This window comes from Schistocerca cancellata, chromosome 9, assembly GCF_023864275.1.
Source record: "Schistocerca cancellata isolate TAMUIC-IGC-003103 chromosome 9, iqSchCanc2.1, whole genome shotgun sequence".
NCBI lineage: Eukaryota > Metazoa > Arthropoda > Insecta > Orthoptera > Acrididae > Schistocerca > Schistocerca cancellata.
In genome coordinates this window covers 135424082-135442794 of record NC_064634.1, presented here as the reverse complement: position 1 = coordinate 135442794, position 18713 = coordinate 135424082, and the positions used below count along the sequence as shown (strand labels likewise).

Genomic DNA, 18713 nt, shown 5'->3' with positions numbered 1-18713 from the left:
TATTGCCTCACGTGTTCCAACATTTCTACGGAATCCAAACTAATCTTCCCCGAGGTCTGCTTCTACCAGTTTATCCATTCGTCTGTAAAGAATTCACGTTAGTATTTTGCAGCTGTGACATATTAAACTGATAGTTCGGTAATTTTCACATCTGGCAACACCTGCTTCCTTTGGGATTGGAATTATTATTATTCTTCTTGAAGTCTGAGGGTATTTCGCCTGTCTCGTACATCTTGCTCACCAGATGGTAGAGTTTTGTCAGGACTGGCTCTCCAAGGCCGTCAGTAGTTCTAATGGAATGTTGTCTACTCGCGGGGCCTTGTTTCGACTTAGGTCTTTCAGTGCTCTGTCAAACTCTTCACGCAGTATCGTATCTCCCATTTCATCTTCATCTACGTCCTCTTCCATTTCCATAATATTGTCCTCAAGTACATCGCCCTTGTATAGACCCTCTATATACTCCTTCCACCTTTCTGCTTTCCCTTCTTTGCTTAGAACTAGGTTTCCATCTGAGCTCTTGATATTCATACAAGTGGCTCTCTTTTCACCAAAGGTCTCTTTAATTTTCCTGTAGGCAGTATCTATCTTACCCCTAGTGAGATAAGCCTCTACATCCTTACATTTGTCCTCTAGCCATGCCTGCTTAGCCATTTTGCACTTCCTGTCGATCTCATTTTTGAGACGTTTTTATTCCTCTTTGCCTGCTTCATTTACTGCATTTTTATATTTTCTCCTTTCGTCAAGTAAAATCAATATTTCTTCTGTTACCCAAGGAATTCCACTAGCCCTCGTCTTTTTACCTACTTGAACCTCTGCTGCCTTCACTACTTCATCCCTCAGAGCTACCCATTTGTCTTCTAGTGTATTTATTTCCCCCATTCCTGTCAATTGTTCCCTTATGCTGTCCCTCAATCTCTGTACAACCTCTGGTTTAGTCAGTTTATCCAGGTCCCATCTCCTTAAATTCCCACCTTTTTGATGTATCGGGAAATTATGAACACTTTGTTGGAAGGCTGAACGGCCGATTGCTTATCTCTCGCCTTTAAGTGCTGTAATCTCAAAAAGTCGAACCTACTGATTTTTACGACTTCCGAATTAATATTCATTAACATTTCTTAAGTGGAAGTCTCTATAGTGTTTTCACGGTCAACGAGCCGTCAAGCAATGATGATGTTCAATAACTACCAGGGCCTGATACGCAAAACATCATTATGCGCGTTGGTATAGTTATTTAATGACAGTAATTCAGTACAATAAAAAATGTTGTACCTCGATGCGTGTCATTTTAGAGTCTACATCGTGCAATAGCATTTGTGGTGTGTCCTTTCTGCGGAAAACCTTTATTCATGCATTACATAATTAAGGAAGAATGAAATATTTCTCTTACTTTTGTACGCCAGAAAGGAAAGACATGTGACACCGAACCCGGCAGGCGGGCCGCTGGTGACCCAACCGTGTAAATTTAGAGCATCACAGTATGCGCAAGGACGATGCTCTGAACAAAGAAGCTTGGCAGAGGAAAACAGGAACGCAGCAAAATGTTGTTACTAATTAATCGTTGTATTAATTAATCTTGAATGACAGTAAAAAGTAGTTCCCAATTATAAAATGGTACAGGGTATCCCACATAAAACCGCTGCGCCTCACATACCGATTAATCATCTCTAGTTGAATTGCTTGTGAAGTGGCAACACTGTCTAAAAAGTTGGCTACACTGCATTTTATCGGAAAGTTGAGTGCAGCTGTATCTTCGTTTGTCGGTTGTTGTGAGAAGGTCTTATTGTTGAGTTACATAAATGGGGCAGTTTGTATTATAACAGCAAGCTGTAGTGGAGTGATACATGAAGATACGTACCATCAAGAAATGTATCAAGCGAAATATCCTGGTAGGAAACTCCCCATGACCAGCATTATTCAAGATCTGTACAAGAAATGGAGGGCTGTAGGATCTGTTCAGACTATGCAGAGGAATAGGCGACCAACAGTGAGGACCCCTTAAACTATAGACAGAATTCGCACGGACATTACGAGTAATCCGCACAAATCGCTAAGGAGGTTATCGCAGCAGGTTGGTGTATCTCGTACATCGTGCCACCGTGTACTAAAAGATGTGAACTTGAAAGCCTATCGAGTGAGTATGGTACAAGAGTTGAAATCTGATGATCAGGAAAAAAGCGTTCGTCATTGTAACTGGCTGTTAACTTGAAGTGCTCACGGTTTTTGGACCTCTTGCTTTACTTCATATCAGACGAGGCCTCGTTTCATTTGTCAGGATCTGTAAACTCCTAGAACTGCAATTACCGGTCGCAGGCCAATCCACATATTCTGCACGAAGAACCTCTCCACTCAGAGGAGATAGGTGTTTGGTGCATACAGTCCAGCATGCACATTACTGGCCCCATGTTTTTCAATTATACCTTAAACGTATCCAAGCAAAGTATGACCCACATCACCAATGTGTTTCGTTGTCAGTAGAAGCCTCTAGTCGCCAAGATCCATAGACATAACAATGTGTGATTTTTATTTATGGGGCACTCTAAAAGGCAAAGTGTATGATGACAATCCTCGCACAATAGACGGAGCATTACTAGAGACATTAGCATCATCAGGACTGCAGAATTACAGCCCGTTACTGATAAGGTCATCACACGAAGTCAGCGATGGAAGCCCACGGCCACCACTTCTAGCATCTCTTATAAACAGATAACCTCATGTTTTTTAACGTTACTATTATCTGTTTTTTTTTGTTAGTTCATTGTTACTTGAATCTTGGACGTGAGGCGTACCGGTTTTATGTGGTACACCCTAAAGCATTAGTGTGTTTCGTGATTGATAAACGCAGTTTTTAATAGTTTATTTTGTAGACACTGTGTTTTATTTTCTCCTCTCCATCCTACTCCTTCCACAGAACTAATATGAGTTGAACCCCCGTAGCTACGATCCTGGATTCGCTGTTAGCCATATTATCATTCTGGTTAACACCGAAGCAGTGTCTCGCCTGACAAGCAGACGCCTCCATTTACGGTTTCTGTCAGCTCAAAGTACGCACATGTTTGTAATGCGATTGTAAATGACGAGATGTAGCAAATTAAGCTTCGTAAAACTGCGTTGTCACCATGAAAACATGCATACGTGTTAGCTAGTGGGCTGAGGAAAGACCATATACCACGAAGAATTCGTGTAGGTGCGAACTGTAGCCTGCTGCAAACTTGTGTAAGCTCGCTTTATTCTGCGCAATTTGTTACGAAGGCGCTATTGACACTGAACGCAGTTTTATGCAACAACTCCAGTCCAGTTGTCCATTTGCTATGGCCTTCTACGGGGCTGATCGGGGCGCATATTACCAGTAAAACAACAAGGATCTATTGAGGTCACGTCTTTATAAAAATGTTTCCGAAGTATTTAATGAACAAATGTGTGTGAAATCTTATGGGACTTAACTGCTAAGGTCATCAGTCCCTAAGCTTACACATTACTTAACCTAAATTATCCTAAGGACAAACACACACACCCATGCCCGAGGAAGGACTCGAACCTCCGTCGGGACCAGCCGCACAATCCATGACTGCAGCGCCTCAGACCGCTCGGCTAATCCCGCGCGGCGAAGTGTTTACTGAACAGTAACCTTGATAAATAAAGATGCGTTGCGTTGTTGTGATGCAATCGATCTGAATTCCGTTTCGAAATCATTTCAGCCATCCAGAATAGAGTTTTGCATAATGTCTTGTTGTTTCGCTGAGATACGGTAGTCAACTTCTTCTGGAGTTCGTATACTTTCACCACCCACGATCTTTACCCTCAGGCTTCACGAGTTACCTTACGTACAGTATCTTTGCCACCACTATGTGCCATCGCAAGGAATGGTAACGTCTTTCGTCTATCGCTATTTTATTCGTGATGTATATGTTCTGCTCCTGGACTGGTGCTTTATGACTAACGTTCGGATTTTTCTGTCATCCACGTTGATACCTTGGTTCTTTGATTTATATCTGTATTCTATCTCGGTGCTGATCGGTATCTCTAAAGTTTTTAGAATTCTGCTTACTGTGACCAAGTTTTCCACGTCCACAAATTGTTTTCATAAGCCGAATTTTAGAAGATTTTCTTTTCCAGAACCAACTTTTCACCCACCAATATCACGATCTGAACTGCAACTGCTATTAATTTTACGACGGATTTTATTTGCGTTTTTTGTGTTTCAAATCTTGCCAGATATTGACCTTAATGTATTTTATTGTATACGTCACTATAGTAAAATTTAATATCGAAGGAAGTTGAAGTACCACACCACTCCTAGCCACAGGTTATCATTTTCGAATTCCCTGATACTTATTCTGCTTTTAAGAATAACTTTACTGAGCGAGTGTCTGCAAAATATATTTCAGTTGTAACAATTTTTTCAACCTAGTGTCGGGTGATTTTCATACAAAAACTGTATGCGTGAAATGTATCACAATGATGGGCCGAGACACTTAAGACCTTCGATTCTCAACGTTTATCACAGTTGTTCACGCTAGTGTGACAACAAAATACCTAATATACCAATAAGACCTGCTTCCAGTATCTTACGACGCAGTCTCTCTTCAGCAATGAAGCCGATGACGTGCGGGAGAGCATACGTTTGATCACACGAGGGTTCAACTTCAGATGAACAGAGTATAGTCATCCCTAACAACTCCCGTGATATTATTAATCAGTGCCACGATGCTTATCCTTGGATTATTTTGTATTTATACGGCAGATAGGACCAATCGAAACTTTGGAGCAGCTATAGTATTAGATTGGGAGGGCAAGTAAATTACATATCGCCTCTACCTCTTTACTTGCTTCAGACACAATCGTATCTCGCTCGTCCACAGCTGGAAGAAATTGGAAGCCTTCTTTCAAATAACATTATTTGCTTCAGCACCCATTTCCCGACCTCCGAGATTCTACATTATCGAGAGCTCCATCGCTGAAGATAAGCGAGCTGTGTAGGTGGCAACTGAGTGAACTTGTCGCCACATAAACCATGTTGGCAACGGGCATCCGTTCACTCAAAGTTGTTCCTTTATGACGCTGCTTGGCCGAAATATCGCTGCCACAACAGCATGCGTTTGCAGTCGTGGGCCACGGGAAAGGCTTCTTCTTCCAGGCAAAAGAGGAAGGGAGGAAGATTTGAGTGTAACGACCCGTCGACAGAACATACAGTCGCAGTGTTTCAAGGATGGGGAAAGAAATCGGCCGTGGCCTTTCAAAGGAACCATTCCGGCATTTGCCTGGAGCGATTTAGGGAAACCACGGGAAACCTGAATCCGGATGGCCGGGTAGAGATTTGAACCGTCGTTCTTCCGAATCCGGGTCCAGCGTGCTAACCACCGCGCCGCCTCGCTCAGTCCGAGGAGAAGGATAATCACGCACCCCTCCTGGGTAATTCTTAAATCATCTTCCTTTCCTACGTTTTTTTTTTTTCGTATGGTAAACAGTTAGAACGGCGACGGTCTCTTAGTGGAGTGGAGTGGAGTGAAGATGAGCATACCCCCTTTCACATCACACGGTGACGGCAAAATGCCGTAGCGGTGCCGTGTAGGAGCCGTCCACTGCCACTGCCGGACGGCGACCGATAACGTACTGGTGTACGTGACCAAGTACGTAGGTTGGAACTTAAACGGTGGCAACTTTGCTGTGGAGACACTATGCAGTGGATTCTACTATTGTCGCTGATAGCACACGTCGTTGACATACCTATCTTACCTCCGAGCAAATGGACTCGCCCGTGCCATGTCACCGGCGTGCGCACAATCGAGGGAAACGCAGTCACTTGTGCCGGCTAGAGTGGCCGAACGGTTCTAGGCGCTACAGTCTGGAACCGCGCAACCGCTACGGTAGCAGGTTCGAATCCTGCCTCGGGCATGGATGTGAGTGATGTCCTTAGGCTAGTTAGGTTTAAGTAGTTATAAGTTCTAGGGGACTTATGACCTCAGCAGTTGAGTCCCATAGTGGTCAGAGCCATCTGAACCATTTTTTTTTCAGTCACTTGTGAGCGAACGGTCTAACGTAACTGTGTCACTATGTTTTCGAAACAGGAACAACGGAGTTGGATCAAGATTCACTGTGCCAGAGGTCGTACAGCACGACAGTGTCATCAAGGTCTTCAAGAACAGTGGAACGTTGGGTAAAAGCCTCCAACGAAGGTCGGAAAACTGTGGGAGACATGCATGGGGCAGGTCGTCCTAGCGTCTCAGAAGAAGAAGTGTATGTTGTTGCCGCGTTAGTGGACAGTTATCGACGCCCTACGATTCGTGAGCTCGCCCACGAAACCGGCATTAGCGCATACGACTGTGCTTCACATCCTGAAGGAACGCCTGGGCATGCGAAAAATTGCATCACGATGGGTTCCGCATGAATTGTCGGAAATGCAGAAATGGATGTGTTCCGACGCTGCTCAGACGCACTTGGAGCGCTATGAGCGCGAAGGAGAGGCTTTCTTACGCCGTATCGTAACACTGGATGAGACATGGGCCACATCGTACGAGTCAAAACTGAAACGCCAATCCAACGAATGGCGTCATTATGGGTCGCCGCGAAAGTCGAAAGTACGTCAGAGCCCCTGTAAGGTGAAAGTTATGATGATTCTCATGTACGACTGTGATGGTGTTATCCTAGCGCATTACGTTCCTCCACGGCAGACCGTCAATGCACAGTATTACTGTTCGTTTTTGGAGCATCACCTGCGACCAGCTTTGCGAAAGAAGCGGCAACACTTTCTGCGCAACGCACCCATCATTTTGCACGACAATGCGCGGGCGCATACAACGCAAGCTGTGGCTCTCTGTTCCGTCGATGAGACTGGGAAGTACTGTACCATCCACCATACTCCCCGGACTTAAGTCCTTGTGACTTTGATTTGATTCCGAAGATGAAGGAATCACTTCGTGGCATTCGCTGCAGAACTGTTCCAGAGATTCGATAGGCAGTAGACGGCTCCATTCGCACCATCAACAGAACAGGCTCTGCTAACGGTATACTACGCCTTCCACATCGCTGGCAAGGGGTTCTACACAACGCTGCTGACTACTTTGAAGGACAGTAACAGGTGCAAACATGTAACTCTTTTCTATCGGTTGTGAATAAATAGTTGCCACTATTTAAGTTCCAACCCTCGTATACACTTTCACACTTCACGGTTTTAAATCGTACGGTCAACAGTCAGTTGTCATCAAGAGTGTGTAGTTGCATTTTAGTTGTCTATCACCTATTGTAGCTGTTAAAATAATAGAACATATTGATGCATAAGTGCCGGCCGGAGTGGCCGTGCGGTTCTATGCGCTACAGTCTGGAGCCGAGCGACCGCTACGGTCGCAGGTTCGAATCCTGCCTCGGGCATGGATGTGTGTGTTGTCCTTAGGTTAGTTAGGTTTAATTAGTTCTAAGTTCTAGGCGACTGATGACCTCAGAAGTTTAGTCGCATAGTGCTCAGAGCCATTTGAACCATTTGATGCATAAGTTTTGATTACCCATGTGAAAGACCGACCTGTGCTGTGGAACTAATTTCTTGATACTTACTCTCAGAATGTGATACTCTTGATGCCAAGAACAAAAATGCATTTGGTAAGTAAATTTTGACTAACAAATTCTTGAAAGAATGAATTACTATACAAAAACCGTTTTAATGCTTACTTTAGTTTAGTTACAATTTATTAATTTAAGTTTATACCTTTGTCATTTGCCATGACACACTTCCGACGACAAATTTTCGAAGACATTTCTCACATTGTTTACAGTCGGTCCACCTCTTATGGTTCGGACTTACGGACTGTGATAGACATATTGTATCTACATCGCTACATCTGTCTCTTTCAAGAACGAAATTATGCAATCCAACGCAAGCAGTTACAATAATGACAGCTTAGTCTGGTTGTACATTAATGGACCGGTGAAGTATGCGCAACTTATTAGTTAGGATACCAAAGGCGCACTCTACATGTGTTCTTGCTCTGCGCAGCCAATAATTAAATATTTTTATCTCCACTGTCAAATTTGTTCCTTCAAAGGGTTTCGGGAAATGCTTGTGTAATCCAGGAGCTTCATCTCCGGGGAAGAAGTGAGTCATATTTGGACTCTCCGTTCCTGGCAGACGTTTTGGTTTCGGTAATTCTTGCTCTGTTTCTTCTGTTGACTGTCACAAACTGGGTCGCTTCAAAATTGATGAGTCGCAGTCCTTACCGTAACTTCCTACATCATAATATACAAATATATCTTTGAAATCTGCTACTGCCATTAGAACTAAAGAATTATGTTCTGTACAGTTAAAATACTTTAACCCTACGTTAAACGGGGAGGTAAGACGGGTAAGTTTCGCATCAACTACTACTATGCAGTGTGGGAAGTTAGCTGTAGTTTCAAATCCAAAAGCTGTCGAATTCCACATCTCTAATTCTGGCACAAGAATGCAGTCCTCTTTAATTACGGACAAGTTTGCTCTACATACATCTTGTACTATTTTACATATCATAGAAACTCCGATTGCCTAATTGTAGTGTAGTTCAGTAAAATTACAACTACTTGCAAGATATCTAGAAGAGAAAAACTGTATACAAAACTTCAAAACTTTACCTACAGTTACAGATAACAATTACTGTTTTCTTTTCAGGTAGAGAAGTAATAAGGAGATGGACTGATCTTCGACATTCGGTTTCCAACTACAAGAAGAAGATCAATGTTAACAAGACAAGTGCCTCGAAAGCGTTGAAGTCTAAGAAATACGTGTATTTTGACCAACTGCAGTTCTTAACTAAACTCTATAACGAACGAGAGACTGTTGATAGTATGAAGCAGAGCCAGGAACAACAAAATGAAGGGGTAGGAGGCACGGAGCTGTAACTGAAAGCTTCCGCTGGTATTTTGGGTGTTTCTTCTCCAGTGACTAAACAACCGACAAGTATATCACCAGTGAACAAACATAAGAAATCTGACGAGGTTGAACTGAGAATTTTAAAAGCAATAGAAGCAGAAAAACCTTCCACTAAAACAGCTTCCTTACAAAGTCTCATGCCTCATCTGCAAAACTTTGATAATGAGAAATTCATACAATTTCAAATGGAAGTTTTGAATGTAACAGGAAACATCAAAGAAAAAAAGAAAGCAGTGGACCTTCATCTACGTTGCTTTTCTAATCACCAATACTCCAGTCATCCTCAACTGAATTTTCTGCAACCTCCAACCACAACTCAGTTTCAGTCCTAACACTTTCACGACACTTCCAATCAACCTCCTTTCTACCGCAAACAATGAAACATGCACGGCCAAATTCCTCTAACTTACGCCCGACTACCTATACGTCCCCAGTCTCAGCAGTCTACAGTTGGTCGTAACCGAGCCCCTCGACTTCAAGAAATGCCTATACCTAACCAAAAACAGCCACCTACAGCTGGAAAAAACCAATAGTATCCAGTATTACGTTATTTCAGGGACTTCACCTCTCCAGTAAGAGAGGAGAATAGCCTTTCTGTAACTTCGGTGGCATCCTCAATCGGAGACAGTATTGATTTTGTTACAAGTAACTCACTAACTGGTTGTATACTATTCCTGAATTGTGTGTTTTGACACTGAAGGGCATTTTTGAGTGTTTCGTGTAATTCATCAAATGAGGCGATGGATATTCGAAAATAATGGAAAAAACTTATTTCCATCTTTCCGTAGATCCTCAAATAAGGTATAAAATAAGCCCACTTCCTTTTTCCACCCAAACACGACGTTTGCGTTGTTCTTTCAACGACGATAACATAACCATAATGCATCAATTTGTTTACGATTCGTCTGGGTCCGCAGCTCGTGGTCTTGCGGTAGCGTTCTCGCGCACGGCGTCCCGGGTTCGATTCCCGGCGGGGTCAGGGATTTTTTTCCTGCCTCGAGATGACTGGGTGTTGTTGTGTCGTCTTCATCACCATCATTCATCCCCATTACGGTCGGAGGAAGGCAATGGCAAACCACCTCCACTAGGACCTTGCCTAGTACAGCGGTGCGGGTCTCCCGCATCGTCCCCTACGCTCCTCGGAGTATGGGACCTCATCATCATCATCATCCCGCGTGGGTTGGACCGGGAAAAGGTAAAACACGTCGGTACTGCTGTATGAATTTAAATCCCTTTTACTCAAGCAATAAGAATACATAACTTGGAATGAGGTGCGAAGCGAAGTGTCCTGGCTGGCTGCACCTGATCAAATGGGCCGAAGCAGTCGCGGAGCTCGTAGACCTCGACAGCACCGGCTAGAGGGCGCTATCGTCTGTGTCTCGTGGTAGTGCCAACCTTTGAAACTATGCGTTGCTATCGATACCACAATAACCATAACAGCACACGCCATAAACTGGATTTAAAGACGAACAGACGGGAAAATGTCACGCATAAACTGTACAGCATGAACTTGTTGCCCATTCGGATTTCCATCGCCCGACTTTTTGCCGTACGGTCAAAACCGTATAGTAAGAAAAGAGCCTATCTCGCCGCACCCTCTGTACACCCTGCTCAGTGCGTCCGACTACATCCCTGAAAAGGCGGGTTGAAATACAATCGCGCAGACGCAAGCTAATCTGCAACCCGTTCCTCTCGGAAATTGCGGTTTACGCACTGACAATAGGCGATAGCTACAACAACGTCCATTGTAAGGATGTAAGACCGTGCTTCCGTCTACGAGACTTTATTAGTCCCTCCAGAGGCTAAGTGTCAGAGATGGCCTAATTAGTCTGTGTGAGTTAACATCAGAAGGCCACAGCAGATCTTTCGTTTTTACATGAATAGTATCACGATAAGCAAGTCACTTATCACCACTATCGTCGACTTACGAAACACGAACACTCTCAGAACTATCATCCACCTTTAGGGAGATTGTAAACTGCACGTAGAAATCACTGCATTCCCAGAGCGAGTTCCTGTACGATCTAATGGATTATTAGGTGATAGAGCTATAACACGTATTAATCTTTATCGAATGGAAGGCAGCGTATAAATACATTATATCTCAATATTGCTTTAGAGGAAATTACTGTATTTGTACTATTCTTCATTTTGTTTTCCTCAATAATGCAAAATAATTGAATCGGTCATTTCTTAAAGGCCCTTTCTCACATCTGTGGGAAAATGGTTCAGTTGTGGGTTGTGGTTCTCCAGGGATAGATGCGTCGTACTATACTTAGATGAGAGCAACAACGTGATTGGCGTCTAGCTGATTACAAGACTTCTGCCACAGCGACAGCCAATCAGAGAAAGAACTTGGCTGCACCATCTATGTTACGTTCACCGTTGTCAAAACTCTGATACAGCTACTAGAATGTCAAGCTTGCAGTTCACGTGTGCCGAAATGTGTGGTTACTAAACGTAGTGGTCAGCGATCTGCTCATGTTTTGCACGGTCGGACACGACAGAAAGGTCAATAGTGCGACTATTGCCTCTAACAAAGGTAGTCGAAAGAATTGCAGACACTTTGAAGATATGTACAAACACTGTTGTCACAGTTTGTGAGGAAAAAGTACTGTGCAGGACAGGAAGGAAAGGTTCCTCTACACTACGGGCATCTGGTAAAAAGAGGACAGAACAACGAGTAACAAACTCATTTTAACAAGATTCGCCACTTGTATGAATAGTATGAGAGAAGAGGACAGCTAATAATAAATCGTTACTCTTTGCGAGGCAGAATTATTCAGTGGCTGCAAAACTTCTTTGTTAACAGATGACAAGGTTATTGGTTTTTAGTAAAAAAAAATGGCTGAACGCAAGATAATAATGGAGAGAGCTGAAACCGTTGCGTAGCGTTGTCGATTTTTAAGCCACTTCGTTAAACAGCTATTTGAAAACTTTGCTTGACTCGACGAAACATGGGTAAACGCGGGTCATAGAAAACTGGAAGCTTTGCTGTTGCCCTGGGAAAGCGCACAAGAATTTGTTGTCTTACATACTGGAACTTCAACTGTTTTCGCTCCGAACTGCTTCCTCCACGAGGCGATGAACCGTGATATTTTCTGACGTGGTTCAAGGAGCAGCTATTGGAAAACTTAAATCGCCCGTCTGTCATTGTCATGTATAATGCCCCATGTTATTGTTGTGGTCTTCAGTCCTGAGACTGGTTTGATGCAGCTCTCCATGCTACTCTATCCTGTGCAACGTCTTCATCTCCCAGTACCTACTGCAACCTACATCCTTCAGAATCTGCTTAATGTATTCATCTTTTGGCCTCCCTCTACAATTTTTACCCTCCACGCTGCCCTCCAATGCTAAATTTGTGATCCCTCGATGCCTCAAGACATGTCCTACCAACCGATCCCTTCTTCTAGTCATGTTGTGCCACAAACTTCTCTTCTCACCAATCCTATTCAATACCTCCTCATTAGTTACGCGATCTACCCACCTAATATTCAACATTCTTCTGTAGCACCACCTTTCGAAAGCTTCTATTCTCTTCTTGTCCAAACTATTTATTGTCCATGTTTCACTTCCATACATGGCTACCCTCCATACAAATACTTTCAGAAACGACTTCCTGACACTTAAATCTATACTCGATGTTAACAAATTTCTCTTCTTCAGAAACGCTTTCCTTGCCATTGCCAGTCTACATTTTATATCCTCTCTACTTCGTCCATCATCAGTTATTTTGCTCCCCAAATAGCAAAACTCCTTTACTACTTTAAGTGTCTCATTTCCTAATCTAATACCCTCAGCATCACCCGAATTAATTCGACTACATTCCATTATCTTCGTTTTGCTTTTGTTGATGTTCATCTTATATCCTTCTTTCAAGACATTGTCTATTCCTTTCAACTGCTCTTCCCAGTCCTTTCCTGTCGCTGACAGACAAAATTACAATGTCATGGGCGAACCTCAAAGTTTTTATTTCTTCTCCCTGGATTTTAATACCTACTCCAAATTTTTCTTTTGTTTCCTTTACTGCTTGCTCAATATACAGATTGACTAACATCGGGGAGAGGCTACAACCCTGTCTCACTCCCTTCCCAACCACTGCGTCCCTTTCATCTCCCTCGACTCTTACAACTGCCATCTGGTTTCCGTACAAACTGTAAATAGCTTTTCGCTCCCTGTATTTTACCCCTGCCACCTTTAGAATTTGAAAGAGAATATTCCAGTCAACATTATCCAAACTTTCTCTAAGTCTACAAATGCTAGAAACGTAGGTTTACCTTTCCTTAATCTATCTTCTAAGGCAAGTCGTTGGGTCAGTATTGCCTCACGTGTTCCAACATTTCTACGGAATCCAAACTGATCTTCCCCGAGGTCGGCTTCTACCAGTTTTTCCATTCGTCTATAAGCAATTCGTGTTAGTATTTTGTTGCCGTGACTTATTAAACTGATAGTTCGGTAATTTTCACATCTGGCAACACCTGCTTTCTTTGGGATTGGAATTATTATATTCTTCTTGAAGTCTGAGGGTATTTTGCCTGTTTCATACATCTTGCTCATCAGATGGTAGAGTTTTGTCAGGGATGGCTCTCCCAAGATTATCAGTGGTTCTAATGGAATGTTGTCTACTCCCGGGGCCTTGTTTCGACTCAGGTTTTTCAGTGCTCTGACAAACTCTTCACGCAGTATCATATCTCTCATTTCATCTTCATCTACGTCCTCTTCCATTTCCATGGTATTGTCCTCAAGTACTTCGCCCTTGTATAGACCCTCTGTATACGCCTTCCACCTTTCTACTTTCCCTTCTTTGCTTAAAACTGGGTTTCCATCTGAGCTCTTGATATTCATGCGAGTGGTTCTCTTTTTTCCAAAGGTCTTTTTAATTTTCCTGTAGGCAGTATCTATCTTACCCCTAGTGATATATGCCTCTATATCCTTACATTTGTCCTATAGCCATCCCTGCTTAGCTATTTTGCACTTCCTGTCGATCTCATTTTTGAGACGTTTGTATTCCTTTTAGCCTGTTTCATTTACTGTGTTTTTATATTTTCTCCTTTCATCAATTAAATTCAATATTTCTTCTGTTACCCAAAGATTTCTACTAGCCCTCGTGTTATTACCTCCTTGATCCTCTGCTGCCTTCACTATTTCATCTCTCAAATCTTCCCATTCTTCTTCTATTGTATTTCTTTCCCCCATTCTTGTCAATCATTCCCTAATGCTCTCTCTGAAACTCTTTATAACGTCTGGTTCTGTCAGTTTATCTAGGTCCCATCTCCTTAAATTCCCACCTTTTTGCAGTTTCTTCATTTTTAATCTTCAGTTCATAACCAATAGATTGTGGTCAGAGTTGCGACCGAGCGCATTATCTGATTGTCTTTTGTTATGATAGCAACCCTGTAAACAATTGAGCTATTTTGTCCCAGGTATGTACGACTGAATGTTGCACTTTATTGCACCCCATAGTGTGTGGGAAGGTTTCAATTTCAAGAGCTGTCATTTTTTGACCCTTGTAGTTTCACTTTTTTTCCTCTCTTCTAGAGCAGAAAATGGTGTTTCTTCTTTTCCGCTCATACATTTGGATCCATAGATAATGTAACGATGAACGCAACTACAGTACACCATGGCGATGTCCTTCAGAGTCTGCTACAGTCGGTCAGCCGTGGATGCAGTCTCAGCGTGCTTTGACAAGTCATCTTACAAATAGGAGTGGTAAACTACAGTTGTGATTAAGTTGTGCAGCGAGGAAGGGGTAACTGGGGCCATTTAGGCAAGTCGCTGGTTATTTCACGACGAAACGTATAAGTGCAATATTCCGCTTATCTCATCTGGTTGGCAGTAATTATTCATGGAAATCTCTATGTTCAACAATACTATGACGGTGGCTATCAGACTAAAAATCGGAAAAAGTGCGAGTTTTAACTATGTCGCTAATTAATATGAACATTAGTGTTCACTGCCGGACAAGACAATAAACAGTACATACTGAAACGTCCCCTTAGAAAAATTATACATGACTATGCTTAAACTGACACACAGTATTTTTAGCGCAACGCAATCTGACTTTCAAAAATCCCTACAAAAGAATGGCCCTGACTAACATTAACCTATACGTTTCACAAATCACTTACCTCACCATAACTCTTCGTTACTCGAACTACTGCAATACAGCGAGCGCCACTACTGCCAGCTAAATAAAAGATTCAAACTACTGAAGGCACTAACTACTGATAGGCATAGTTAGCAAATGAAAGATTTTGATAGGGAACAAACAATGTTTTTACCTTAATAGTGTTCAAAAGTCATAATATATATAGCAGTTCATGACATCCAGTCTTACAAATTTCAAAACTCCGCCGTTTCTCTCCCCACATCCACCACTGCTGCCGGCTCACCTCCAACTGCGCGACGCTACGCGCTGTTAACAGCCAACTGGCCAACACTACAATGGCCAACAACAATGCAAACCAGCCACAGACTGCACACAGCACATCCAGTGATTTTCATACAGAGTGCTACGTGGCGTTACCAATATAAAAACCTAAACAGCCTACTTACAATACTTTACTATTTACCCTCCACAGAGCGAGAAATATTTTAAGTATTTCACTCACAGAGTAATGAAATTTGCCATGTGCCATAAAAAACTCATTAATTTTCCTCAGATTCAAGGAAGGTTTACGGTCTACTTGTGGTGATATTCGCTATAAGTACTATTCATATAACAAGCACCAATGTTAAACTATGGAGAAACTCTTTACTTAACGCCGGCCGGGGTGGCCGAGCGGTTCTAGGCGCTACAGTCTGGAACCGCGCGACCGCTACGGTCGCAGGTTCGAATCCTGCCTCGGGCATGGATGTGTGTGATGTCCTTAGGTTAGTTAGGTTTAAGTAGTTCTAAGTTCTAGGGGACTGATGACCACAGCTGTTAGCCGGCCGCGGTGGTCTAGCGGTTCTAGGCGCTCAGTCAGGAACCGCGCGACTGCTACGGTCGCAGGTTCGAATCCTGCCTCGGGAATGGATGTGTGTGATGTCCTTAGGTTAGTTAGGTTTAAGTAGTTCTAAGTTCTAGGGGACTGATGACCACAGATGTTAGCCGGCCGCGGTGGTCTAGTGGTTCTAGGCGCTCAGTCAGTAACCGCGCGACTGCTACGGTCGCAGGTTCGAATCCTGCCTCGGGCATGGATGTGTGTGATGTCCTTAGGTTAGTTAGGTTTAAGTAGTTCTAAGTTCTAGGGGACTGATGACCACAACTGTTAGGCGGCCGCGGTGGTCTAGCGGTTCTAGGCGCTCAGTCAGTAACCGCGCGACTGCTACGGTCGCAGGTTCGAATCCTGCCTCGGGCATGGATGTGTGTGATGTCCTTAGGTTGGTTAGGTTTAAGTAGTTCTAAGTTCTAGGGGACTGATGACCACAGCTGTTAGCCGGCCGCGGTGGTCTAGCGGTTCTAGGCGCTCAGTCAGGAACCGCGCGACTGCTACGGTCGCAGGTTCGAATCCTGCCTCGGGCATGGATGTGTGTGATGTCCTTAGGTTAGTTAGGTTTAAGTAGTTCTAAGTTCTAGGGGACTTATGACCACAGATGTCGAGTCCCATCGTGCTCAGAGCCATTTGAACCATTTTGAACCACAGCTGTTAAGTCCCATAGTGCTCAGAGCCATTTGAACCATTTCCTCCCGTCGGAGGTTTCGAGTCCTCCCTCGGACGTGTGTGTGTGTGTGTGTGTGTGTTGTCCTTAGCATAAGTTAGTTTAAGTTAGGTTAAGTAGTGTGTAAGCCTAGGGACCGATGACCTCAACAGTTTGGTCCCATAGGAACTTACCACCATTTACACGGTCGTCGACTGTCCTTGTGCTGCATAGAACTGTGCTGGTAGTCACAAAGTCTCTCCGTAGACCGTCTGCCATATACGCTTTCAGGTTCGTAAGCAGTTCGCCAGTAGAACCACTGGCAAGGCTGAAGCCCAGCTGTCTGTACGAAACATAAATGCGGCCTTTAACGTCCAGTGCCACCGCTCGACCATTCGGTCACTTTCGGGGTGGTAGGCAGTTGTGTGACGGTGACAGAATCCGCATAGTCTGGACAGCTCCGAGAATAGTGGTTATCCGAACTGGCGCCCCTGGTCTGTTCTTTCTCGCGAGGACTGATGTTTGGCGAGGGGTGGCCCTGGACCATCCTATGAATAGACGAAGCTAATTTTTCTCTGATAGGTGAGATGAGCACACAGAATTGCCGAGCGTGGTTATCTTCAACTCCAGTTACTGCGCAAGAAGGTCCTCTCTATGTTGAACGCGTCACCGTATGACTTCACGGCTACGTTCATCATTGACCCACTCTTTTTTGAAGAGGTTGACGCTCAAGGACCAAAAACGTTGAAGTGTGACTGGCCAGCATTACTGCGATATGCTTCGCCAACTTATCATAGCCGCCCTACGGGAGAGATTCATTGAACTCAAAATTTTTCATGTGAAATGGCTCTGACTTTGGGACTTAACATCTGAGGTCATCAGTCCCCTAGAACTTAGAACTACTTAAACCTAACTAACCTAAGGACATCACACACATCCATGCCCGAGGCAGGATTCGAACCTGCGACCGTAGCGGTCGCGCGGTTCCAGACTGAAGCGCCTAGAACCGCACGGCCACTCCGGCCGGCTTTTTCATGTGAGATGGGGCCCCACCGCACATCGCTCATGAAGTTCACCTGCTTCTCCGAAACACTTTTGGAAACGATCGAATTATCAGCCGAAAGTTTCCAAATGCTTGGCGGGCACGATCACCTGATCTCACTCCCTATGATTTCTGTTTGTGTGGATACCTGAAGGACAGGGTTTACGAGGGGAACATTCACACATGTGCTGATCTGAAGAGCAGCATGTCAAGATATGTAGCCAACATACCAATGGATATGTTTCGTTCTGCTGTGCAGAATGCAATCCTGCACTTTCAGATTCTTCTGAACACTGATGGGCGCCATTTTGAGCCGTAATGTAGCAGTAATGGTATCGGTGTGTAATGGTATGATTTACCGTAGCACCACATTAAATTGTTTCAATTGAATTGAGTTTGCATTATTTCACTTCCCCATGTCCTTGACATTAATGCTGGCAAGTTTGGTCCTCGTACGCTAATTAGTTTCCGTGTTATAAAGTGTTAAATAGAGAAAGTTTTTTTTTTTTTTTTTTTTTTTTTTTTTTTTTTTTTTTTTTTTTTACACAATGGTCATCAGTCCCCTAGAACTTAGAACTACTTAAACCTAACTAACCTAAGGACAGCACACAACACCCAGTCATCACGAGGCAGAGAAAATCCCTGACCCCGCCGGAAATCGAACCCGGGCGTGAGAGGGAAAGTTTAATTATAACCACCCGGTACATGCTGGTTGTATACCAACTGCATAGTAAACACATAGATAAATGTCCGTCTATTTTTAAGAAGATAAATCAATAAACAGTCGGTACATACAAAACCAGATTTCGTAGCTAAAAGGCACTTATTTCACAGATCTCGGAATCTTGTAGATTTGTTCCCGATGAATGTAAAAAAAAAAGCTGTCTTGTAGTATGTGTTCCGTAATGTTCACTCCTGATGTAAGAGAAATAGGGGTCCTGGTACTTTGAGTTTAAAACAAATTTTATGTTTTTTCTCGAAACTAGTCTGTGTGGATATTGTGCCTTTTAAAAATGATCGATTCAGTTGTATTTGTTGTCAATTACGTTGCTGGATTATCATCTTGTGTATTCTCTGTATGTTCTTACACATTTTTTATCAACAAATGTCACATATTGAATAAGGTTCTGATGCGCGCTACGTTTATCAAACGCC

At 43.4% G+C, this 18713-nt stretch overlaps 1 pseudogene; it reads left to right on the top strand.

Annotated features, from left to right (window-relative positions):
* Nucleotides 1-7482: 7482 nt before the first annotated feature.
* Nucleotides 7483-9585, top strand: LOC126101232 (uncharacterized; annotated as a pseudogene).
* Nucleotides 9586-18713: the final 9128 nt, after the last annotated feature.